The sequence below is a fragment of the Strigops habroptila genome, chromosome 4 (genome assembly GCF_004027225.2).
Source record: "Strigops habroptila isolate Jane chromosome 4, bStrHab1.2.pri, whole genome shotgun sequence".
NCBI lineage: Eukaryota > Metazoa > Chordata > Aves > Psittaciformes > Psittacidae > Strigops > Strigops habroptila.
The window spans coordinates 36,539,354-36,565,419 of record NC_046358.1 but is presented as its reverse complement, the minus strand read 5'-3'; the positions used below and the strand labels follow the sequence as shown (position 1 = coordinate 36,565,419).

Below are 26,066 nucleotides of genomic sequence, written 5' to 3'. Positions count from 1 at the left end.
GCTACTTATAACGCTGGTCTTTTCTGAGTCTATAGAGTGAATATAACAGGTCTCCTCTGTCTCTGTGCTGGCTTGGACAGAGGGAAAATTAAATTCATGTTGCTACTACTTGAGGAAGCTGTGAGGAGAGAATGGATTTATTCACAAGGCTGAGTGACCTCAAGGGCAAGTTTGGAGATGAGATAGGAAAGGGGAGACCTTGGAAAACATTTTCTTCGACCTAGTTGAGGGTGCTTGGAAGTATATATTCACCAGATTACCTACCAGTTGCATAATACTGAGAGATGAAAGTATAGGCTGCCTGAAGGTAGGGGCTTTAATACTAGATCGTTCACAAGACTATGGAACACATGTACAAGGTCAGACAGCAGGACAGAAGTGTGTAGGGAGGGGAAGGAAATTAACCTAATTTTTTTGGTTCTAAGTCTCATTTTTGTTTCATTTCTGGTTTTAGATGACTCTGTTCATCCTAATCTGAAGTCAAAGTATTTTAGTAAATTCAGGACAAGTTAAAATAGATTATACTAATTTGTGCCAGCCACTTTATGGATTTAAATGTTGAAAACAGTGTTTTGTTGCTCTTACTTGTGTGTTACTCTCTAAGTGTAGTCTATCTGGTCTCAGGCCCAAGGGGAAATCTTCTGAGATGACTAGAATTTAAGGAGAGTGCTTCTCTCCAAGTCTTTTAGAGCATCCTAAAAGGCCACTGTAGGAAATGGAGCCTGTAGATGAGACCCAGCCTGAGCTGTGGGAAAGAGGTACGGTTTAGAAGGTCACAAGAGAAATTTTGATGATGTGGCTAGCAGGCTTCTTTGAATTAATTTCTTGCCTGAAATCCCTTGTTTAAGAAACTGTCTTTAAAAAAAATAAAAATCCCATCTCACTAAACCAAATTAATAGTGATGGAGAATTTACTACATTTACTTCACACCCATTGCTTACTTAGCTATTAAATACCCAACTCTTGATCCTAATTTGAATTTTTAATTGTCTCTGTCTGTACAGGAGGGTTTTGCTGTAGCTTTTTGAGATCAAAAAAGGGTGCTTAATGCCACTGCCAGCAGTGTGAACATACTACCTCTTCTCATCATATTCATTGCAAGTTTGTTCTTCACCTCCCCCTTCCAGTGAAGTGCTGGCTCTTAGAAATTTATTTTGGTAATAAAACATTACTTTATACTTGCCCATGAAAGCATGTTTGAAGGCTGTTTGTGGATTCTTTAAGGTGTCCCAGAGATTGTTGTTCCCTGAGCACACTGCAAACTCATATCATAATTAAGCCTGATGAATTAACACGCAGGAAGTGAAGCTCATAACTTCCAGTGGTTAACTTGGGTTCTTAAAATGTGGAAGCAAACCTGTGGTTGCTGTGCTGTAATTCAGTTGTCAGTCCCAAAATGTTATGTATTGATGGGATTTGTTTCTGGGAAAATGTGTGGGTTTATTCTTTCAGAAATTTTATTCTTGCAGAAATTTTGGGTCACAATGAGGAGAGAATAAAGTTGTGTTTACTGCTTTTCACAGTTGTAAGTCTTGACAGTAAAGCTAAAGGATATAGTTCAGTTATTTTCCTGTCATTTATCTTACAATTTTTTACTGTAACTGGGGGACATGGCAATAGGAAACTCCATGCTGCATAAGTAGAGATTTTTCAGTTTGTAATTTAATTTTGAGGAGATATTTTCACTGATTGGTTGCTGCAGCACAAGCACAAGGGGAGAGGTAATTGAAAGGCGTCTAATATCTGATTAAGCAGATTTCACTTGTGTGTTATGAGCTCTGTTTTAGTGAAAGCCAGTGAAGCTGATTAAAGTTCAGCACACTATATTTTCTGTGTAGAAATTACGTTATGTTGATAGGGCATTTCCATACGGAGAGATTTCTGTGCTCTGAGGCATATATCCACATGTTGGTTAAACTGCACAAAGTGCCAGTTATTTTGGTGCCAGTACACACTGTCATGTAAAATCTGGATCTGGCTTCACGGGTATTTGGTGAAGCTTTACAAACATCTGTATCACAAATAATATAAGTCTCTCCTAAAGTCCTTGCATGTTGTCTCTGAAACCTACTGTTACATTTTAAAGCTTTCTAGGTTCAGTGGCAATTCAAAAAATATTAGCTCCCATTTTCTTTAAATTAAAATGTGACTTGTGTTTTCTCACTCTAGGGTTTACTATCAGTTCTACTGAACCAATAACATCAGGTTTGGTCAGTAGCTGGAGCTGGAGGAGAATCTGTGAAGAGCCCAGGTGTTGCATTAAGCAGCGTTTGCGCCCTTCTCCCCGTGGGTTGCTGAACTGTTATCCTGTGGTAGCTCTAGAGGGCTCTCTGCTGTTGGAAATGTAACATTTCCAATGAGTTACATGACAAAGGTGTTAATAACCTGTTGGTCGTTAAAGAACTAATAACATTTTTGCAAATGCTAACCTCACCATCATCAGCAAAATACAGCATATGCAATTAGAATCTAATTTTCTCCAGTGTCAATTAGAGTTTCTCATTTTTATTCTAAACTAACTCTGTTCTGCTCTGTGTGTAAATGGCTGCCACTTAAGTTAAAGCATTTAAGTAGTGTAGGAAATAATTTTTGTGTATGCAGTTTGCAAAGTTCCTTGTGTAAGTCACATGTTACCAGCACTGACTATATGTGCAAGAAAGACAGGAAATAATTATCCCAGTCTTTATTGTAACTATAGAGTTCATTACTGTAGTAACCTTAGAAGTATATGGGTATTGTTACGGGAGTGTTAGAAATAAATGCGTAAGGTGGATGACTGGATGAGATGGGACGAAAGTATGAACAGTAATTTTCAGCGGAGTAATAGGCATTTGTCATCTAGTTGTATCAAGTGGTATTAGAAAGGAAGGAATATCTCTGTAATGCTTTTGGATTTTATTTCCAAACCATTCCTTCGTGTGTTACACAGGGACATGAATTTCAGCTCTGCCTTGGTGGATGCACAGCATCATGCTGGGTTCGACTGGGTATTTTCTATCAGCCTCTGTTAAATTAAAATGGACTTTAAAATGGTTAGTTTGAAAATGAGTCAAGCAGTTACAGACTGTAATGCTGTGTTCTCTGTTGTAATACTAAATTCTATTATCTTATAGTTTTGTAGGTTTGCTTTTCCATATGCATGTTTTTCTACTGACAGAGCATTGCATAAGGGAAGCTGATGGCTTGGGAAGCTAGCTGGTGATATTTAGGGGGCTTGACGTGGATAAGAATGCAAGGCATTTGAGTAGGTAAGCCCTTTTGTTAGGTGTATGTGCTAACACAAACAGCCGTATGTAATAATTTTGCTGTGAATGCTGATGTCTCAAACATCGGCAAGGAAGAAACATTTACTGACATGAATGACAACAGTTTGCATCTCCTGAAGCAATTACCTTCATTTTCAGAAAGCCAGTGCTGTATTGCTTTCACTCAGTTGTGTTTCGAAAGCTGTGAAGACTAGAAATAATTAGAAACAATATCTCTGAAAGCTAGAAGACTAGAAACAACATCTGTGAAGACTAGAAATAACTGCAATATGATTACAACTTATATTTTCCAACATGTTTGGATAGCGTGGGTTGGATGTCCATTATGGATGGTGTTGCATTTTAATGTATGATAAGGAGCTTATGCATTGAGGGACTGAAAATAATATTGAGTTTGATGCTCGGTGAGCTCCCCAGTAAGAACATACCTGAGTGTCCTGCTTTACCTGCTCCATGGTGAGTTCTGTCTTGTGTACTCTGCAAAGCCCTTGCTTCAAACCACTGAATTTACTGAAGGGAGAAGAGGTGAAGTATGGCTAGATTCAGGAAGGGAACAGGTTGTTTTATTTTCATTGGTAGCATCTGCAGTTCCCCAAGCAATGAGGGCTAGAAAAACTGGCTGTTGAAACCCACATGTTAATTAGATGTTTGGGCCTGTTGTAAAATCCTGTGATGTCTGCTGGTTGTGACAGTGTGGAAATCCTTCATATGCAGTGAAGGAAACGTCTTAAAAAATCTTTCCTGTAAATTTTGTTTTTTCCCTCCTTCTATGGAAGGAGTAGTAGGAGCTACTTTTCATAGCAGGAAAAATACGCTGAATTGCCCTTGTCTGCATAAAACGCAAATTAGTGGCAATTAAGCTATTGATTACTTTTTTGGGCATTGAAAACATGCTTCTTCCAGAAATTGTTTTCCCATGCCATCCCACACTTCAAACGCCTGCAACACATGAGTTCTTGTCGTGGACTAATTCAAGCTCTTATTCCTTCTAGTGTTTTGGATGTATTTATTGCATGTACTACATTTTTTCATGTCTGATCACTGTAATTTGAGAGGAAATCACATCTTTTTTATTTAAGGGCATGGGTTATAATAGTTTAGTTGAAGTGGGGATTTTATATTGGTTTTAATATACTATCAAAATTTTTGCGTAATGAGATCTTAAGCAAATTAAAACCTTGTATGGAACTATTGAGCTTGTGCTTGTAAATTCAGAGGGTAAACATAGGTGTAGCCAGTTTTAAGGATTTTTGATTGTTATTTGAAATATATTTTCAAGTAATTGTGACTGAACTGAAATACTGTTTGTGAGATACAATATTGTGGAGTGGCATCTGCATTCTCTTTTATTTATGCTTCAACTTGTTAGTCTTGAATACTTTCCTAGTTGGTTAATAATCAGATCAGAGTACTGAAGTTACCGAATAAAATGTCTCATAAGTGTCTCAGAATTAGTGTTACAAAAATGCTCTCAAAATATTAGAACATGCTTCTGTCTGCATTTCATATAACACTGCATGTTGTTAAACCCTGCCAGTTTTAAGATGTAAGTAATTGAGGAAGAAGTAATTTAAAATACCCTTTTGTGTTTGCCTGAGGGACATCTTCCTTGTTCAGAGCATTTAAAAATAAAATCCCTATGTTTACTTCCCAGTTGAGCTGTTCAGAAAAGTCACTAAATGCAGAGGAAGGGTTACGGTTAAGAGCTACTTGGAACAAATTTGTATGGAGAAGAAAAAAGATACCAACATTTTCTATAGTTTTCCATGCCTAGTTGTGGCTGAGTAACTATGACGGGTAAAATTCAGGTGAATATGAGTTTCAGTGATCACTACACAGCTGAAAGGAATAAAAACACTAGTGTTTTTCACCAGTGGTGGCCTTGAACCTTCAGAGGCCAGTATATAAGCTTTATGTTATCAGAGACTGTATCCTAATTACCTTAAGATATATTAAGTGCATATGTAAGTCTTTTCACTTCAAGGTCTGCATTTTTCTGAGTAAATGCGTTTCTCTGTTTAAGTCACAATAGAAACGTGACTTTGTTGCTGTTGTTAGCCATTGTTACTTTCTGGTAATCCAGCATCATCACTGAGCTTCTGTGTCTTTCTTTGAAAGTACAGTGGCAGTGTTTGTTGCATTTTAAAACCAGTTCAGGTGGAATTCTTATAGCAAAAATAATGTAAAGGGTCTAACAGTCTTCAGTTTTCAAAAAGCTGAACTTTAAATGTGTATATTAGTGTTACCTGGTACTTGTTTTCAGCAGTATTCTGAATGTTTTATAGGAGTTTTAAAAAATGCTTCTTTTTCTTTTTCTCCCCTATTATTTTGACCCAGTTTCACCCCACGACCTGTTCTGTTTAGGGATTTATTTTTTTTTCCAGCTAATCCACACCCTGAGCCATCAGGATGGTAATTCTCCAGTTGCAATGGGTAGCAATACTTGCTCTCTGAAGAGCTGGCTTGTGAATGCTTGTATGAGGGTCTGGCCTTAAATCTGTTGATCACACTAGCGTCACTGTAGTGCATTTCCTGGGCTGAAGTTGCCTGGTTTCCGGGTTGCCTGCTGCTTCCCTGTTAGAATTCAGTGTGCCAGACCCACAGCACCCCTGTCTTTCATGGATGGAATTCAAAAAGACACATTTCCATAAATAAATTAGGAATTCAGTGGCTTCTTTCGGCTAATCAGGGCAGGCTGATAAACCTTGCTAGCTGTTTAATAAATGAATTGTGACTGATTACCTATTAATATGGACGCCTCAGGAATTCACCCTGGGGGAAGCAGAGCAGTGAAATAGAGAGGGGCATGGCCCCCTGGGAAATCAGGGCTTCATGTTTGCAGCTTAAATATCTCTGTGAAGTATCAATAAGGAGGTAATTGAATTTTGAACACAAACATGAGCGCCGGATGGATGAAGGAGAGGGGGGCTCTGATCATCTCTTCATGCCCCTTCATACTCCCCTCCCCTTTCCCTTAGAGACCACTGTAGTGAAGATAGATGCTAAATCCATTAAATAAAGATTAGACTCTGTCGTGGTAGAAAATGGCAGCTTAGCTAGATCCCTTGGCAAATTGGGACCTTTAGCAATACAGAAAATTAAAATATACATTTTTAACAAGTGTGCTGTCGACACAGTAATAATGACTGTGTGACTTGTGGGGTTTGCTCACCTTTCATATCTGCTTTTGTTTGGTTATATCACTTGCTCTTGTTTTGAAACCAGCCTGCTTGGTCTCTCTGAAGCAGAGAAGACTTAGGGGAAGGAAGGTTGGGGTTGTTTTTCTTTTTTTTTTTCCTCACCTTTCTTTCTGTCTTAGGCGTTTTTTTCTTGGCTCTTATGTTTGTAATAGTATAGAAGATCAGTACTCTTGTGTTTTAATATGGAAGTAATTAACTTTGGCTCCAGCATGCTCAGTCACATGTCCTGAAAAGTAGTTTGAAATAGTCGAGAGGAAACATAGAGATTATATTGGAGAGTGAAATGTAAATGCGATCATGCTTTTTTAAAACGGGTTTTGTTCTCTAAGCACCTGGCTTTGTTTTTTATTTACTTAGGATCAATTTTTCTGAGTTCTACTACTGTGGGAAAGATTAGTATAGGGGTGTGCATTGTAAAATGTCAGTGTTGTTTCTTGTCATGCAATGAATTGTAGAGAAACCGCTGGAGTAGCCTTTAATGTGTGACAGTGTTCTTTTATAATACTGTGCTAGATGTAGAACATGATCAGGCCGCCTTCACAACTTCACGTGCTCTCTTCTCTGTTGCAGAAAGTCAACAGATCCTCCTGGGTTTTGCAAGCAGAACCTCATCTGCCTGTACAAGTAGGGGACCAATTGCTATATTAGAGAGACTGCTCCTCTTTTTTTCCAAATAAGATGATCATTCTGCAGAACAAAATGCAAGGCTGTTTCTGTTTAATGTTTCTTAACAAGAAATGAGCCTAAACTAATGTGTTCCTGGGGAAAATTGCAGTTCCTTCCTTCCAGAAAATTTTCTCTTACTCTAGATAGTTTTGAGACTGCATCCTCAGCTTCAGCTGCTAAGGACTGAACCCAGCATCATCATCTTTTGTTTAGGAAGATCAAAAGTAGATATTATTAAGTGTAAGAAAAATATTAATATACCTGGGTCCGTTCCAGAGACAGTAATGAGTGTACCGAGAATGTTTTGGCTTCCATTAACTCAGAGCTGCTGCAGATGTGGAAAAGGTTTTCCATCTGTTTGCCAAACTATCATGTGCTTCCACATCCCAGCAGTTTACTCACTTGACTTTTGTCAGAGGATTTTGGGGTTGGGAATATCTGTGCTTCTAGCAGGGAAAAAGTGTTCTAAGCTGGCTCAGCCTCAAGGATGCTCTTTCATGGTGTTGGCACCAAACTGAAAATGAACAACTACCACCTCCTTAGCTAAATTGCAGTAACTGATTGTGTATGTGCTGTAGCCTGTCTCAATTTAAGAATAAGCCAGATCTCAAGTCTTCGTTAGTAGATTGTGGCATTGGGCTTATCTTTGGCCAAGCGTGTTGATCATGGACTCCTTCTCTCTTGGTACTCCTGGCCTTTGTCCCCTTGCAAGGGGGCAGTTCTTCTTCTGAACCCCATTCCTCTTTTTTCATTTCTCGGTCTGCTAGCTATAACCCATCTAGTTTCCTTTAACCTTGGTTATCCCCTTTCGAAGAAGTCACTAGTACCTTGACAGCCTATGTCCTTGCTTCTCTTGTGCTACTGGCGTCCTTAGTCTTACTGTATCACCTGCCCCTCTGCCTATTTTGGAGGTTTTTCTGCTCTCTTCTCCCTGCATGTAAACATTGATTTTCTAGCTCAGTTTTCCTTTCTGTATCCTGAATTGAAAGGGAGATTCTTGCTAGTTTGCTCTGTAGCTTCTCTGAGAGCAGGCATGTGCCAGGAACCTCACAAGCTTATGGCTTTCCACATATTAAGGCACTTAGTGATGCAGCATTTTAATTAAATTAACCAGAATTCGTAAATTGTAGATAGACAGATTTTCCAGATCATCTCAATATGAGCTTTTAAAGTGATCAACACTCTGCTGGTGTTTAATCCATCAGACTGCCATATGGAGTGTTGAAGAGCAGAATATCTGTTTATTAACAATTGTTGTTTTTTCACGTCAGCAAGTACGATTTTCGTATTTGAGGACCTGGGAGTGCAATCTGTTGCTGCATCTCTTACACAAATTATATCAACCTCATGCCAGACACCATTTCATGTCCATCCCTCATTTTTTTTACTGAATCCTGGTAATCTAACAGGCTGTCTAAATCATGATAGACCAAGAGGGTCATTCCACCAGTCTCCAGAAGTTCTTTGGTTACACTATCACAAGAGGAATGTGTCCAGGTGTCCTTCATGAGAAATCATAGGTGTGTGTAGTGTCAGTGGTTTCTACAAACAGTTGAGACATTTAATGAAGCTTTGCAATTTGAATGACCAGTGTGTAAGTTATAATTCACAAAAGTCAGAAAGTTGTTCCTCATTTCAAGATCAAACCAACATTTTATTCACCATGTATTAATAAATACTTGTCCTCAAATTCTAGGGTATTTTCTGCATTGGACTTCTTAGCAGTAGAAGTTACCTGTCTCTTCAGAGTAGTGGTCTGTTCTGTTTTATTTTGACATACAGGTCTGTTTCTACTCTTTTAGCTGAGTGAACACTACCAGTTGTTGGTCTTTCCAATGGGAAAAAACACTCTAGGCAAGAGGAGAAAACCTTCTTGTCTTGTGACTTTTTCATTGCTGTCTGCAGAAAGAAGTATCAGACAGTCTAGGATGGGAGATCAGATGGGCCCAGTGCAGAAATACATTTTGCAACCTAGGCATCAAGCTCTTCTCATAAAATCAAAGTTATTTTCCACTGTCAGACCCCCTTGAATTCTCAGCAGGAGTTTCATGCAGTCATTTTTATGCATCCAAACGTTTTCATAATTACTGGCTTATTTGCTATCTTGGATGCATTGGCAGAGTGTGGGGAATAAGACATACCTATTAACTTGAATTTTGGTCTCTGTTTAGATAAGGTATGAAAAGGAGGGAACTTTTGGTGATGATAGATGAAAAACAATGGTTTCTCACCTTTATTAGAGTTGACCATCTTATCCAGCAGATGGCATTGAAAATTTATCTCCTGCTCCCTCTTCTTGCTAAGCACTGCCAAAATCTGAAATCCTACAGGCTGTACTCTTCCCTTTTCCCTGACGCATAGCAGTGGATCACTTCCTAATGAGGATTTTGAGTGCCCCCTGCCTAGTGGATAAACAAAAGCCAACACATACATGGATTAACAAGAAAGGAATTTAAGGCTGGTGCACTGCACCCTGCAACAAAATCTGTTTCAATGATCTTTCAGTAAAGTCAGCACCAAAGGCAATGTTAAGCACTCATCTTTTGGAGTAGTCCTGTGGTACTCTCCGGCTCAGACCTGCTGCTGCTGGATTCCCAGAGGGGGCAGAAGGTCTTCAAACCAGTGGCAGCATCTGTCACAGTGACGGGTCTTTCTTAGGCTGGTGACAGTAGGAGTTTGTAGGCCCTTTGCGTGTGGGTCACTGGGAGGAGGAGAGATTGTGGATGCTGATGATATTTAGAGTGGGTATCACTTAGCTTCCAATTAAATCATGGGGATAGTGGGATTTAGATGTAGTGTAATGATTCAGATGGCAATGGGCTATGACAACAAAGCTGAGCAGTGAAAATCAATACTATGCATGAAGAAAACGTCAGTTCCGTAGTACATTTATCTTTGTTTCCGGTTTTTCTGTATTCTTCTATCTTTATTCTTTCTGGTCAAAAAATATACTGTTTAATTTCTGCACAAGCAGTACTGTACTCATGCAGGTTACGTGAGACACTGGAACAGGTTGCCTGGAAAAGTTGTAGCTGCCCCATCCCTGGCAGTGTTCAAGGCCAGGCTGGATGCGGCTTTGAGCAACCTGGTCTAGTGGAAGGTGTCCTTGCCCATGGCAGGGGGGTTGGATGATCTTTAAGGTTCCTTCCAACCCAAACCATTCTATGATTCTGTGTTTTATTACTCCTGAGCAGCCAAATAATTTGAAAGAAACTATAAGATTTATGTACATGAAACACAACTGTCACATAGAACTAGCATGACTGCCCAGTCAGAACTATAGAGCATGGCTTTGTTTGCCTCTCATTGTTTATATATTGTTCTGTATTGTAACTGTAATTTAGCAACATGCCTATTTCAGAGTATTTAGACCACACTGGGAGCTAATGAACATTGCTACCTTTCTAGAACCTATGTGATTAAAAATGCCTTTTACCAGCCCCTTGATTTCCTTTATATTTGAGGACTATATCTCTTCCTATTCCAAACAAATTGTTATTCCTCTCTTGATGACTGTGAACACTGCTGCTGTTCTGTCCCTCATTTAGCCTGGTGAGCAAGTGTAATGCTTGACTCTCCAGTAAGTCCAGGCATCCAAGCTAGAATATAAATCTTCTTCCATTTTTATATATAGCACATATGGAATAAAAACATTTCATATCTATCCACACAGCTGTTATCCAAGTTCTTATAATACTACACCTTTTCCAGAAGCTTTTACTCTAATCTTAATAAATTTTGTTACACTCACAAAGATGAGCTCATCATTTTGACTGTGACCAAGATCTCCAGACATTTCTCCATTCTTCAGTATTGTCCCAAACCACTTTTCTTTCTCTTCATGATTGTTTTTGGTGCTTTGTCTGATATACTGCATCCAGTAACAGAAAGACAACAGACACTTCCAGTCTGTCAAGAATGCAAAGCTACTATTGGTCATACTTATTTGCCAGGAAACTGGTTTCCCTGAGTGCTTTGGAGGCACACTCTGTAACCAGGGAGCCTTCCACCTGCTGTACAGTATGTATAGAAATCTTGGTAACTGTTAAGGTGATGTGTTGTGAGTGTGATACTTTCAGTGTTGTCTCATTTAACTGAGTACCTCTATTGCCTGTCTGTGTGTATATAGTGTCTCTCCTAAGCCTCTTAGGGCAGAAATAACTTGTCCTGTGTTTGTGCACTGTGTAGCAGAGTGGGTACTTGATCAACAACAAGAACTTATGGCATCAAAATAATTATTTGAGATGCACATCAGCATTGCTAGCTAGCCATATCTATTTAAGGTATTTGTCAAGCTAGCATCCTGGCTATTTTCTTGTCTCTTTGTTGACACTTTGTTGAATATGTTGGCTTCCTCTAGTTTGGCATTACATGTCCTAACATCAGGTATGTATGGAATAAACTTCTTGGAGTATTCCTTGAAGAGCTTTGACATAAAATGTCTTCTGCAGAAGTGTTTAAGGCTCTCAACTGACTGCTTAAGAAAACAGTTCTAGGAAGTGCCATGAAAAGGTATGTCTGATGTTTGGAACCAATGTCTACAGCTGTTACCTTTTAACACCTACCTGGGCTCTCCAAAACAGAAATAGAATCACTCTAAGCTGTACATGCAGTCAGATCTTAAATAAGCTGAATTGCTGCTTTGGAGGTATTTATATCTTTCTGTAAATTTAGATGAGGTTCTCAGCTTAGACATCTCAGTCTAGAACCTGAATTTAGTTGGCAAGGTTCTAAAAAATTCTATTCATGAGATTAAAATGGGATTACCTTTTTTTATAATAATTCTATTCCCCCAACCTTGGAACTTGACAGAGAAAATACACCAATTCACAAGTGGGGGAACCTGAAGGACGGATGGAGAAGTCACAGAGCAGTAGTGACTGCATCAGGAGTAGAAACCAGGTTTCCATTTGCAGGCTAAAGTGCTGTCTGCTGAGACATGCTGTCATTCCAGCCCAGTAGTTGTATCTATCAAAGAAAACTTTACCTATGAGTAACACAACTCTTGTTGTATTTGAGATAATGCTTTCTGACACCAAAATAGTGTTCAGAACTATTATCAGAAACAGAAGAGAACACACTTGAAGTTCAAACATGGCAGCAATTAGTCACAGCTTTGCTTTTTTGTCTATTATAAAATAGAAGGGAGAGAGAGGAGTAAAATTTGTTCTTTGGACCTTCACTTTCTGTATAAATTGCAGGCAGCCTGAAGGGCCATAATATCCTTACCTGTTTTATGTCATGTACATAAGTAACAAAATCTTTCTTTAAAGAAATGAAAGTAACTGTAATTTGCTGTTACTTCTGCTTAGGTAAGTCAGAGAAAGTTAACAAAGTAAGTATGATCTTCGTATGCATTTGTAATCACAAAGTTTTAGTTAAACTACACTGATGTAGTTTTTTTCCTTAACAAAGTTTGTCACCTTGGTAGGTTTATAAAGAGTAGGTTTCAAAATAATTGGCATAAGTTGAGTTGAATAGAAGGTGGTGACAAAGATCTGTACTTGGGCCAACTTCACTTGATAGCTCTTTATACCTGAACTGGTAAGAATAATTATGCTAAGTTGTTCTGATATTCTGTATGTTGGGTGTTTTTATAGGATTTTGATGTTTCTGAAATAAAAACTTGCTGTTTGGCAGAATTTTCATAAGTCTATTTGAACTTGCCAGAGAATTACACAAAGTAATTGGAGTTGTGTGCAGTTGGTGAATGTGTCAGCATTTACCCATGTTTTGCATGTACCTTGTAAGCCTCCTGAGCTCCTGGGGTGGTCCAGAACAGCCAGGTGGAAGCGCAGGCCCCAGCATGCTGAAGCGGAGCAGATTGCTCTACCGCTGTATGTCTTAAGGCTTGAGTGAATCTCAAAGACACAGCAAATTATTGTGCTGTTTCCCACTTCTGCTTGACTTTAATAATTGTTTGTGCTTTACAACCTATATTTCTGCATAAGGTTTTATAATCTTTTCCCAGAAAGGAAGTAAGTCTGATTCTCACTTTTGTAGCTTTAGATACCCTGTCACTTCAGGCAGTCATTTGGTAGGAATAATTTTGAGATAGTGTGAAATACACCATTCATCTCCAGAGAGCTGCTTATAAATCAAGAGATTTCTTCATAAGAATGTGAAAAAAAAGTGGATCTCTTCGATTTTGAAAGGCAGCACAGTTGTTATTTTACATCTCCACAATTGAAGATAAATTGAAAATTCCTCTTGACTCTCAACCCTGAAAAGAATAAGGGGGAGGGGATTCAGAAAAAAGTAATGGAAGGCAGTCAGATTAGAAGTAGCAAAAAGAAATCCTTTTTACACAATGAATAATTTGATGTAGAACTTTCTGCCACACTGGGATTTTTTTTTTTTTTAATTTTTTATTTTTTTTAGACCAAGTACTTAGCAGCTACTGAAAAGGAATCAGGCAATTAAATGGATGATGAGAACAGTTCTGCTTGGAGCAGAATAAAATCTAAAACGAAGAAGGAAATACATGTTTCAGGATATAAAACAAGTATTTAGGAAGAGGAGGAATCTTTCAGAGGCGATTATTTCATATGTCTTCATAACGGGGTTCCTTGCTTTTTTTTCTTTCTGTGATGTTTCTGATAGCAGGTACAGTCAGACAGGATACCTGACTGGGTAGATCACTGATCTGCCCTAATCTATCAATTCCTGTGTCCATTTATGTTCCTTATGACTACAGACCTAGCAGATTCTTGTTTAATAATAAATAACATTTCTACAATCTTGTTTCGTGACTAATCTCAGATCCTATCTATCTGTAGGATTTTATATACAAGATTTTAGTCATTGATATAGACTGTAAATTCGAAGCATGCTCTGAGTTACGTCTCTAGAGAGAACATAATTATTAAACCTTTTTGAGGATGTCCCTGGTGGCAGCTCCATAGAGCAGGTGGCCTGCATGGCACAAGCACACAGGGAGTCAGGAGCCTGTGTCTTATCAGAGCATATAATCTAAAAATCACTCATCCTGTTTCTTTCTCTTGGGGAGATGATGACGATGACACAGGGCTCTTATGCTAAAAACTCATTAACCTGCAGAAGACGTCATTCAACACAAATCCCAACAGAAAAGGGCTGGGTGTGATGGATATTTCTGGATAGCAGGCCAAGCTGTCATTTGATTTTCAACACATAGTTCTCTGGGTTGCCTCAAGATTTTCACACCTAGTGCCTGGCTTACTTGAAAATAGAGAACATACTAATTCTTAAAATATGCTTACAATTTCTGTTTACTAGTGTATGCATATAAAACTTGGAGGAGCAAACAGTTCCTCCCCTGTCTCAGCAAGAGATGCGCTGACCCCTGACAATAGTGCTGAGGTTTCCTGGAACAATACGCAAAGCGATGGCTATGTGGAGGGTTAAAGGTGAGGAAGCAGTCTTGAACGAGAATATAGCAAGTAGGTAATATTTGGGAAAGGAATGTAGAATTGCATATACAACTGTTGGTAGGAGTGTGGCCAATAGGTCAAGGGAGGTGTGTGTTCACCTCTACTGCATCTGCAGTACCACTCCAGTGGTGTTCTCCATGCCCGAGCGTGAGGAAGACATTGGTAAACTAGAGTGAGTTCAGTGGAGGGCCTCCAAGATGATTGGGGGCTGGAGCACTTGCCCTTTGAACAGAGGCTTGTTCAGCATAGAGAAGAGGTGACTTCACAGGGACCTGATAGCTGCCTGCTAGTACCTGCGAGGAGGTTACTGAGAAGATGGAGTCAGGCTCTGCAGTGCTGCATGGTGGAAGGACAAGAGCCAACAGTTATAAACTGAAGCAAAGAGGTTTCTGACTGGGTTAAAGAGAAAACCTTTTCAGTGTGGAGCAGTTAAGTATTGGAAAGATTGCCAAGAGAGGTTGTGCAGTCTCCATCCATGGATATTTTTAAGACTTGACAAGCTAAAGCCCTGAGCAGCCTGTCTGTTCTGAACAGAGGTTGACTGGGAACCTGCCAAGGTCCTTTCAAACCTGAATGATTTTCTGATTCTGTATGATTTTCTTCAACTGATACTGTACTGTATAGCTTATCATTTGATCTGTTCTTTTCTTGTAGATTAAATATTACTCACTCATCACTTTTTCCTTATATACTCTTTTTACTTATACTACTTCTACTCTGTTGTGCCTTTCTATCTCCAGCTGTGTCTGATTGTCCCATTGTCAATGGATCATGGAGACTTCTGAGTTCTCTGGGCTTCCAAAGTTTCTTCAATGCCCCTCAACCTCAGAGCAATCTCAGCAGTTGCTACGTCTATGGAGTCTCCTCATGGCCATGACCACTTTCTGTTTTACTTTCTGAGCTGTCTTTGTAGATGGTTTGCCATCTGCTTTGCTGCAATGCCTCTGTTCTTCAATTCCAATAGTGGATGAAGAACACTAGTGTGCTTATTAAGATAGCTATGTTACTGTATCAAGCTTTCATGAGAGAAGGTGGTAATGGTAGACATGGCCTCAGACCAGTGGTATGCATGGACTGGGAATAAGCATGAATTGATTTTTGGAAGTACCAGAGCTTACTGGGCTGCTCTCACTAGACCTTCTGGAGTGAAAAATAATGTTTTATTTGTTTTGGCTTGAGTGGGTGGTTTTTTTTTTGTTTGGTTTTTTTTTTTTTTTTTGTTTGTTTAAGGAATATGAGTTGACTAGTATGCTTTATTTCTGTGTTACAAGAAACTAGAGTTTCTTCTGGCCACTACTCTCAGGAGGTATCTGCAGACTCTGAAACCTCTGTGTTTCTTGTATTTGAATCATGTCTTTAAGCTTTTTTTCAAAACCCATGGGTACTAGAAGTGTGACGGTGTTTATGAAAAATGTTTTCACATTTCTTCATGGGTCTGAGAGGGTTTGGTTTTGGGTGCATCTTTTACATCTGCTTTTACAACTGGGCTTTGTCTAGTTGCCTTTGATCTCATTAACAGCTAAATTGTAATAATTGTAGCACAGCCTGCATTTTTAATATTTTAATGTCTATTTCAAACAGCTCTTAGTGGTATTAGTATTTTGTTATCAAGTAGGCCAGATTATAACCACTGATAGTTTCTGTGAGTAACAACAATTTCCCCATGATTTTTAACTCTTCCAAATATGCATTTTTTTCTCTATTCATTTGAACTTCACTATAGTAGCATAAGAATGGATGCAGTAAGAACTGTAGCATTTTTAAGACAGTGCATTTCCTCAGATGTTTTGTGACCAACTTTGGGTTGGTAAAGATGGTTTTGAATTCGCTGAACGCTCTTCTGGACTTTCAAATATTTCTCAGCTCAGGGTGTTGTTGCCAAGAGGATTGTGACGGGCAGAGCACATGAAACTAGTCAGTAGTATAACTAAAGCTGGACTAAAGCAAGTGGACATACTGGGAAGTGTTGAGAATGGGGTAAGGGTAGTCATTAAAGAAAGTTCCTTTGATTCACAGGGAGGAAAGAATAAAATGACGGAGTTGTGAAGGTTTTCTTTTGCAGCTCACAAACTGCATTTTGCTGCTCTTCCATAGTTCTGGTTGAACTAAGGTTGAGACTTTGGCCTTGCAACACTGAGACGTCAATCATTTACATGTATTCGGTCATAGAGACTTTTTACTTGAATTTTTTATTATGGGAATCCTCTGTGTAATTTAATGTGTTGTATTGTTGTACAAATGGAATTTTCATTTGCTTCATGTGTAAATCAAATAATACTGTTCTTCATAAAAAAGTGCAAGACGTCTTTTCATAGAGACCTTCAATATTGGTAATTCCTTGTTGTGTGAAGGGCTGCAGTCATTTACATGGAAAAATGTTTCAATAAGGAATCTTGGAATTAGAAAACATTTTTAAAATTTAGTCTGCATTTTAAAGTAAAGACTTGCCTCTGAACAAATAAATACAGACTACCATTGTGTGAGCTGCTTTCATCCAGATAGTTCTTCCCATGAAGCTTCTTGACAGAAGTTAAATTTAAAAATTCAGTTTTGCAGCTCAAGTCATTAGCTAACCTACTGACAGGGGCATGTTTCTGGCTTTTGGAGGTTAAGGAAGCTGTATCATTCCTGAACCAGAGCTGCAAGCCTCCCAATAAACATGCCTTAATGTCTTCTGATTGGATTTGTGTGCCCTGGCTTGCATAACCATACAGCTTGTATCTCCGCATTATTAGCCAAAAGGAGTATAGGGACTTACATAATCATTACATGATTATTTTCTAGTAACTGTTCTGTAAATATGTAATTCTCTCTACTCCTAATAATTCTTAATCCCTTTGTTCCTATTGGCTCTGGGGCTCAGATTTTGCCATGGCCTGTGTGCCCTGGCTGCTGCTAAGACTTGAAAAATTTGTTACTTTCAAGGTTCACCTGCTTTGCTCCCAGCCAGTACATACCTGCTCCCCAGTGCAGGCAGGGGCATCATGTCGTGGTGCACTGCTTTGTGGGAACTTGGGCAGCACTTCACCTGCATGTCTTCTGACAAGGGTCTGTTCACCTCCAGAAACCTTTCATACACAGCTGTGTGTGTATATTCAGTGCAGACCTCCTCACCTAGCTTCTTCATGTGTTTTATGTTTAAGAGTTCTTGAGCAAACAGTTTTAATTTCATTTCTCCATGTTGCTTGATAAAGAAGATTCCTCTTTGACATGCTGTGGTGAGAAAACCTAAATCGTCAAGACCTCTTGGTCTGCCACAGGAGTTGAGAGTCCAGGAAAAGGTTATTTTAACTTTTGGTACAAGCAGGTAAAAAACCTCCAAACTGTAGAGCGGTTCTTGTTAAAACATGCCCCATTTATATCCCACTATTTGCCTTCAACATCTGTGGGATTTGGTGGTCAAAAGTCTCCCAAACTGTACCTGTTCCAGTAAAAGCTTAGGCTAGTAAAATCCCTTTCAGGTATACTTGAAAATATCGCAAACTTTGATATAAAATTGTTTTTCATACTGTGTTTAGAAAGAAGCATCACTTGAATTTCTTTCTTTAAGCCTTATAAAACACTTGAACATAATTTTTCTGTGTTTAATTAGCTTCATGAGTCAGCACCTCGTCTTAGGTCTTGACATTTTTGGCATGTGGAATTTTTTTGTGTATTTGACCTTGGCTTTATTCCAGAATGAATATTTTAAGCTGCTAGTTGTGCATGTGGGGTTTTTTTGTCTTTGGTCTGAGACTAGGGGGCAGACATAAGCAGCACTGGGAGAAGTGAACTGTATAAACCACAATTAGAATTGCAGTGCACAGGTGTCTGAAGATCTTACACAATTGCCAAGCTATTTGTTTCTCAAATGAGAGGGGCTTTGGGAGTGTATTTTAGAGAATAAAGGGAGCAGAAGGCTTTCCATTTGGATGTCAGGGTTGTGGGTTTGGGTTGGTTTTATTTGGTGGCTTTTTTTTTTTTCCTTTTTTCAAATCCTAGTTTAAATTCTTCCAGACTTCTTCATACATTTGATATCTTCACAGAACCAGCATAATGAATAGTTGAAAGTGATCTACTGCGGCTGGTGATGGAATTTACAACTGCTTTCAGACAGGAATCAACATTTAACAATAAAAATTTCTCACCTGCTAGGTTTTCTTGCTTAGCATCAAGTTAGATCTTATGGTTTAAAAACCTGAATGCCAGCGTTCAAAGTAAGATGACTTTTAATGGTGTTAAAGGAGAATGGCTTTAGCATCAGGGTTATGGGTGAGTTCTGTTGCAGATACTTCAGGATCTTTTGGGGGAAGGTAGGCATCTTAAATCTCTATGCCAGTCATATACTAAGTATTATTGCAATGAAAAAATAGTGAAGTGAATAAACAGCAGCTCACAGTACAAGACACTCAATGTATCTAGAGTCCCAGTGTTCACTGTATTTTGCAATTTAATGCACAATAATTTTTTAGTTCTGTATTTCTGCATGCTGCACTGTGTCAGATCTGTATTCCTGGGATGTGAGGTTCCATTAAAAAATAAATAATAATCGCAGCCCCCACTCCCCCCACGTACACTCATTTTCTGTAATATGGTAATGATATCACCGTAGCAGTAATTACGGGTCATCTTCATTTCTTTCATCTCTGCTGGTTCTGATGGCTTCATTCCTTTGACGGAGAAGATTTGGCTCTGGGTGCTGTGATTATTTTGTTAAGCATTATTCGAATAGACAGGAGTGAGAGAAATTAATCAATCCAAATGCAATTAGCATCATGTTTAACCCAGTGATGGACGTCTCAAGGTGAAACAGCCAGGGGAGTTTCAGACATTATTATTCAATCCAGTGGCTCTTATCTAAATTATAATCAAGAGAGGTTTTTATTGGCTTCACAGAGAGAAGATGTAACTCTTTCCCTGCTTTGGCGGCCAAAGGGATCAGGTCTTTGGCCTCTCAGGATTGTGGCTGCAGGCAGCTTCTAGAAGTGGGAGGTACTGTAGGAGTTTCCTTTAATTGGGTGAGGTCACTCAGGACAAAATATCTGCACATCCTAATATCCGTGACCTGGAACAAAAGTTTAGTATCTCCATGGACATTGGCAGGGATGTCATTGCCCCTTGCTTTGAGTGTTTTCATTGACTAGCTTTACCCATCTATATGTGAATGAATACTGTTTGTAGTTTTTGCATTCAAAGCTTTGTGAACATCATTGGTTGGAACTGAATGCAAACAGAATGGTACTGCCTTGCAAGGTAGGGAAACCTGATTAGGAGAACAAGGTAAGTTATTCTGCAGAGAAGAAATCTAATTTATTTTTTTTTTTTAGAGAGGATATAATTTTGGTATTTATTGATAGCAACAATAACATTTTTGAGGCTATCTTAATCTGCAGCAGATCTGTTATCACCATTCTGGATAATCCTGAATTATCTTTGGCATCTCTTGTCAGGAATATGATAAGACAGCACTATTGTGGGTGGAGAAAAATGAGGTGGAAAGATGTCATGAGTGGATTTCGTGATTCAGGAAAGCATTAGGTATTTGATTCTAATTCTTAAGGCTCTAGCTAACATTCACTGAATGTTCTATACCACTGTTTCAGTGGTTTAGAACTTTATCAGTCTCATCTATTTACCACTTCTCTGTCAGAGATGACCATTTTCATAGCACATTGGGGGGAGCAGCCCATGTGCCTCACCTGCTCTGATTCACAGCCTGACTTTGGGCAAGCCTCCACTGCCTTTGGCATTTCAAAACCAGTCATGCCAGACTGTGAACTACAGCTGAAGTAAGGGCAAATTCTGCTATCTCTTTCACCAAGGGAAGGACAGTGATGTTTTGTACCAGAGGTGGTGTTAATATTTTAAAACGCTGCAGCAAGACTTGACAGAGCTCATCTTTCAGAGCCTGAATTCTAGCATGGTTGCTGACTCCTTTAGTATACATCTGTACATCACTCCTTACTGAGGCTGTGACCCCATCTGTAACATGGGAATTAAATCACTGTATGTCTCAAGAATACTGTGAAGCTTGATAAACTTTGCAAGTGCTTTGATATTGATTATTGAAAGATGCCATAGTAGTGCAAGCTTATTTCACCTGGAGTTTTATGCTGATTCTGCCGTCTTACCTGAAAAATGTGTTTCAGGAGCACTGGATGATTATGCTGGTCTTCACTGTAAATGTAATAGTTCCTGAAGCATGGGTCTGAGTATCTGGGTAGAACTGCCAGTTCTACCTTCAGTAAGGGTAACTGACATTGCTTTCTCTAACCACTGCTCTCCTGAGATGGCAGTTCCAGCTCTTTATGAAATTGGTAGCTTGTAGTAGCATTCACTGATAAGTATTTGTCAAAGGCCCACAGTCATCAAGTAGCAGTTCATTTGACAAGTATGTTAAGGAAGCATGCAGTTAGCAGAGTAATTGGAGCTGTTCTTACGAGGGAAGAGAAGCAACTGGTGCCAGCAGGCATTCAGCTGGTGGTAGGATTTTGGAGGTCTGTTCTCAAGATAGTATGTGGTCCATGCAGCTCTCTCTGATAGAAGTCCAGATTATGGTTGCTGGGTAATAATATTCTGTTGGTCTTGTCTGATATAAGCCTTTTTCCTTTGAGGGCTGTTTAGTAATAATGTCCATCTTAAATACTTTTTCTGATTTAAGAATGCCTTTTTGCCTTCAATCCCCCTACCCCCCGACTGGTTGGTTGTTTTTAATTTCCCTTCCAAATGCAATATTAGTTGAGCGCAGCCAAAAGATGTGGCTTTGCCGTCGGCTTTCACAAGTCCAGTCAAGCAAGACTCCTGCAGTTACTCACAGGCAGATTGCTCTAGGACTTTCTTATGTCCTACCAACTAAGGAAAAGAATGGTTGTGTCTTCTTATTGCATTGTGTCTCAGAACAAAATAAATAATTTCTGATACAACAGACTAGTGCGACAGAAGGGTTAAAAACCAGAGGAGTGTTCTGCTGTCTCTGTAATTCGTGTTCTTTGCCCTGAACTGGTAATTTCCACTTACAGTTCTTCAGAAACAAACCCCTTTGGTTTTGTTTTCTGTGTAGTCCTGAGACACTGCAGTAGTTTGAGAGTGGAATCCTTACATGTTGAAAAACAAGTACTTTAGTTACTGTAAATACAACTGAATGGGAGGAGTAACTGATAAGCTAACAAAGTGCCTAAAATAGCCTTTTTTAGACAAGAATGTAGCATTCAATGTGTGATACTACAAAACATTTCAGGGGTAAAAACATGTTCTGTTCCCATGGCATTAATTTTATTTGTAGGATTTTTAGTAGCAAGACTTCTAGATTTCAACAAGGCTACATTTTTAGGTCAGAGAAGAAGCGCAGTCAGATTAGTCCTATAAGTTGTACATCATGGGGGGAGCCAGAGAAATGCTGCTTTTGTGGGTGAATTAGTTTTTAAAAATCTGTGATTTGAAGATGCTCACAGGCTTTGTTTTGAGTTTATTAGATAAGCCCAAAAGTAGTGAAGGTATAATGTTTATGATAAATGTGTGATAATACAGTTTGTTACATAGACTTTATTACCAAGTGTGTTCCACTTTTGCATTTAAATGTATATTCTGTTAAAGTGTGTACGTATGTGTGTTGCTTAGGGATTCTCCTGCATGAAAGTTGATTATATAAGTGTAAATCACTGTTTTCCTTGCTGATTTTCTAGCAGTAAATCCTTTCATTATTTCCTGGCTATCCAGACCTTATGACACAGTATGTCCTGTGCTGTCATATGTGTGAGAAGGCTTTTTATGGGGAGCAATCAGGCTGGACCCCAATCTCTAGTGCACTGTTTTTTTCTAATTAAATTGTCGCTGGAAGGAATATCCGGAACAGCAGTTTTCATTTTCAGTCAAGCAAAAAACATTATGAGTCTTTGTCATTTGATTAAAAGTTACTTAACCTTTAAATTGCTACAGATGTAAAGATAGCTCTGAGTTTCCAATGTAATCGCCTCCAAGTTAAAATCAGGAAAATCTTTGTGTAATGAAACCCATATGTCATAGTGAAAGGATGCAAAGCACTGGCAGAGTGGGCTGCTCTAGTGGGAGATTCTGCACCCAATCTTGTTAACCAGGGCTGCTTTTGGTAATCCCTCATCTCCTCACTTGTAGGAAATCAATCTGTACTACTGAATCTTTTCAACCAGCTACCACAAAATTTGCTGCGGAGAGGCAGCTTGGGGACAATTCTAGTAGAAAAGGAGCCCCAGGCAACAAGGCTAAATGCGGGATTGAGAGATTGAAGTTCTAAAGAGGAGATTATATTAAACCTTATTCTGCTTCCCTATCAAGTAGAAATGTCTCCTCGTTTCAGGCCCAGCCTTTCCTAACCAATACCTGTTCTTGAGACCTGCTTGGCAGATCTTGCCAGGCAGAAAACTTAATTCACACAGCACAGCATTTTCTGTTAATTATAATAGCCGATACCATTTTCAATACATTTGTCTGAAAAAGTCTATTCAAGCACTAACTTCCATTGAAACCAGTGCTGATAACATCTTAAAGTGTTTTTTTTCTATGGTCTTCAGTATCCTCTTCCTCCTCCCTTGCAGGTGAGATTAATTTGTATCCAAGCTATTGCAATCGTAGCCATTGTTGATTTTTCTGTTGTAGTAGATGCACAGCATAGGCAAGGTTGTAAATCGTGACTTGACATGGAGATTCATGTTTCTGTTTCATGCTGCACAGCCTCTGTAGTGTCTGTTGCTGGTACAATGAAACCTGCACTTGAGCTCTCTCTTCACTTGAAGTCTGTGGTTTAAGCAACCATTGTAAAGAAAAAAATCCCTAAGGTTTTCACTACAGTTTCGTCCAACCTTTTAATTAAAAAAATCCACTTCTATCTACTACGCAACTGGCTTCTGCTGGTCCCTTGGGTAGTTGCTTAAGGCAGGTTTTACAGTCTTTCTTAGACTGCAATCATATTTAGAATGTGGGTGATAGTTTCTTCATTCACAAGCTCTTCCCTCACTCCAGGAAGCTCCGAAAGGCCCCACTGGAAATGATATTCCCATTATTAAGAATTCATTTATCAGAAGCAGTACTGAGCAGAGGAGTCAGTTTAATATCAGCCTTTTCTGCTCAAAACCCAAGCTCAAATCATACTCGAGTGCAGATTAAAGAGGAACAAAGGGGAAGGAATAGCTGAGGCATTTGAGCGCAGTACCATGCAATATATGTTTGTCCTGTTACCAGGAATACATTGAACTGTGGTTCTTGGGCAGATAAGAAAAGCAGCTGAAGCAGGGAAAACAAGATTGTGAATGTTTGTGGAAACTTGCCCTTAGTTTGGCTGTGGTGTGGTGTTTTTTTTTTTTGTTTTTTTTTTTTTTTGTGCTAAGAGGATGTTATTTCCTGGCCATTTTCATACATGTACAACGATGTAAGGTCCTTTTTTTCAGTTTGGCATCGTATCTTTAAAAATAAAGCCCCGATGCAAGGCTGAGTGTGTGAGAAGAGGAATACAGAATAGCAGAAGGCTGTCTTCTGCTCCTAATGGGGTTTTGTAGCAGCATGTGCGAGTTTGTTTCAGAAGTCAGAAATGAACAGATGTTGGTATAAATTACCTCTGTGTCTGATGTCTTGCAAATTAAAAGCGCGGTTGGCATCACTAAACAATTTCACCAGGTTGAGGGGGGAAGCGGGCGGTGATTATTGTAGCAGGTCGGTAAGAATCTTTAAGCTGCAGCAGAACAGGATAGCAAGGATAAAGGAATGAAGAATAAAATGAGAGGTCTGTGAATTAATCAGAAATGTTAATATCTCTGATGACAAGCGAACAGGAGGGCACGTGCTCTGGAGCAACCCCCAACCCGCAGTAATTTCTCTCAGCGCACAGAAGGAGCCTGTGCTCTTTTCCTGATTTATAAGGTGCAGCCCTCTTTGGGGGAACAGAATTGTCATCCATTCGTATATCTCCTATATGGGACTTGCACTCCAGAAAACTTTCCACTCCATCAACTACAGTTTGGCTTTGTGCTTTCCCTGTTACGAGTATTTTAAAGCCATGCCCTGTTGATGGTGTGAGGCAGGGAGGTGTCAAAGAGCTGGTGCTGAAAATCTATTCCTAGCTGAAATTTTTAAAAACTTGCATTTTTATTTACTCATGTCCTCTGTGCATAACAATTTAGTTCCTAGCAAAATAACAATCCACTCTGCCCTTCTGCAGCACCTTCTATCCATGTGTCACTCCAGCAGCACTTGAAAGATAAAAGCCGTGTTGCGGATGGGAAAGTAGAGGTACAAATGAATACTTTTGTGGTAGTTCACACTGTAAATCAGAAGCAGAGTTGGGAATGGATCCCAGGTGATATCATTCACAGCTGGAAAGATGAACCAAGCAAATAATGCAGTGGTCTGCTTGATTCTGCAGCCAGTCTGAAGCACGTTCCACTCATGGCAGTGGACTTTGCAGCCTATGAATATCAGTACCAGACAGTTCATAATACCATTAATTGTTTTATAGGGATCTGGTTGATGACAATACCTTGTGGTGCAATTTTGGGGAGATGAATTAGAATGTAATAATTTAAAGGTGAGGCTTTAAGGCACAAATTCTAACCTTCAGGTAAAGAATAACAAAATGTCTTTACTTGAGGGTGTGTATTCAGTGTTTTAAGCTGAGCATTTTTATTACATTTCAGTTATGTTCTAACAGATAAATAGTAATGTCAAAAGAAAATCCAACATCAGCATCAAACCCACCTCCAGTTTTTATGCTAATTGTCATTTCTGTTGTTCCTTTCAGTAGAGAGGTCAGGAATTGAATGAATAAAACAGAAAATTAATTCTCATCTCCTTCCAGAGTCTCTCTAGGCTAGGTGTGGGCAACATGCATGCTTCCATCAACCCTGTGAATGAAAACCTCCATGTTTTGATGCCTGTCAGTCCAGCACAAACTTTACACCTTTATTTAAAAGAAGTGAAGGGAAATGCCAGTGTGAAGATTGTTTTCTCCAGAACTCAATTGCTAATTGTGTTGTCTTTGATGCATTATATTGTTGTTGCAAGACAAAGGTAGTATTAGGGTTGCTCTGCCAGCTTGTGAGCTTATGGGCTCACAAGTCAGAAATGTCTTGTGCAGAAAAGTGGCTGTGTAAACCCTGCTGTAATACAGCTACCAGAGATTGATGGTGCCAGGAGTGAGAGAGAGACATATAAACCTTGCCTTGCTGTATTAAACATCGAAGGACTGACAATGCGGAGAGAGAGAGAGAAGACCGAAGCTCTATAAACTTTACTTTATTACACCATCCATAGATGAACTGCATTGAAGGAACATAAACCCTATTATATTACAGCATCCAGGGACTGACGCTGCTGAGAGAGAGAAAATGCTGTCTAATTTCTGTTGAAGATCATAGCAACCAGGGACCAATAATCCTGAAATGGAGAGAGTTCCATAATCTCTGACAGATTATAACATCCAGGAACAATTGCACTGAGATAGAGTGATGGATATCTGGATTACACCATTCAGAGATGGATAGTACAGAGAAGAGGAGATGCTGCAAGAGCATAATGC

General features: G+C 39.2%; 1 protein-coding gene across 3 annotated transcripts in view; it reads left to right on the top strand.

The window, feature by feature from the left end:
- The window catches only part of LIN52 (lin-52 DREAM MuvB core complex component), an 81,337-nt gene that overhangs the window by 17,252 nt on the left and 38,019 nt on the right, over positions 1-26,066 (top strand). The gene's annotated exons all lie outside the window — the stretch shown is intronic.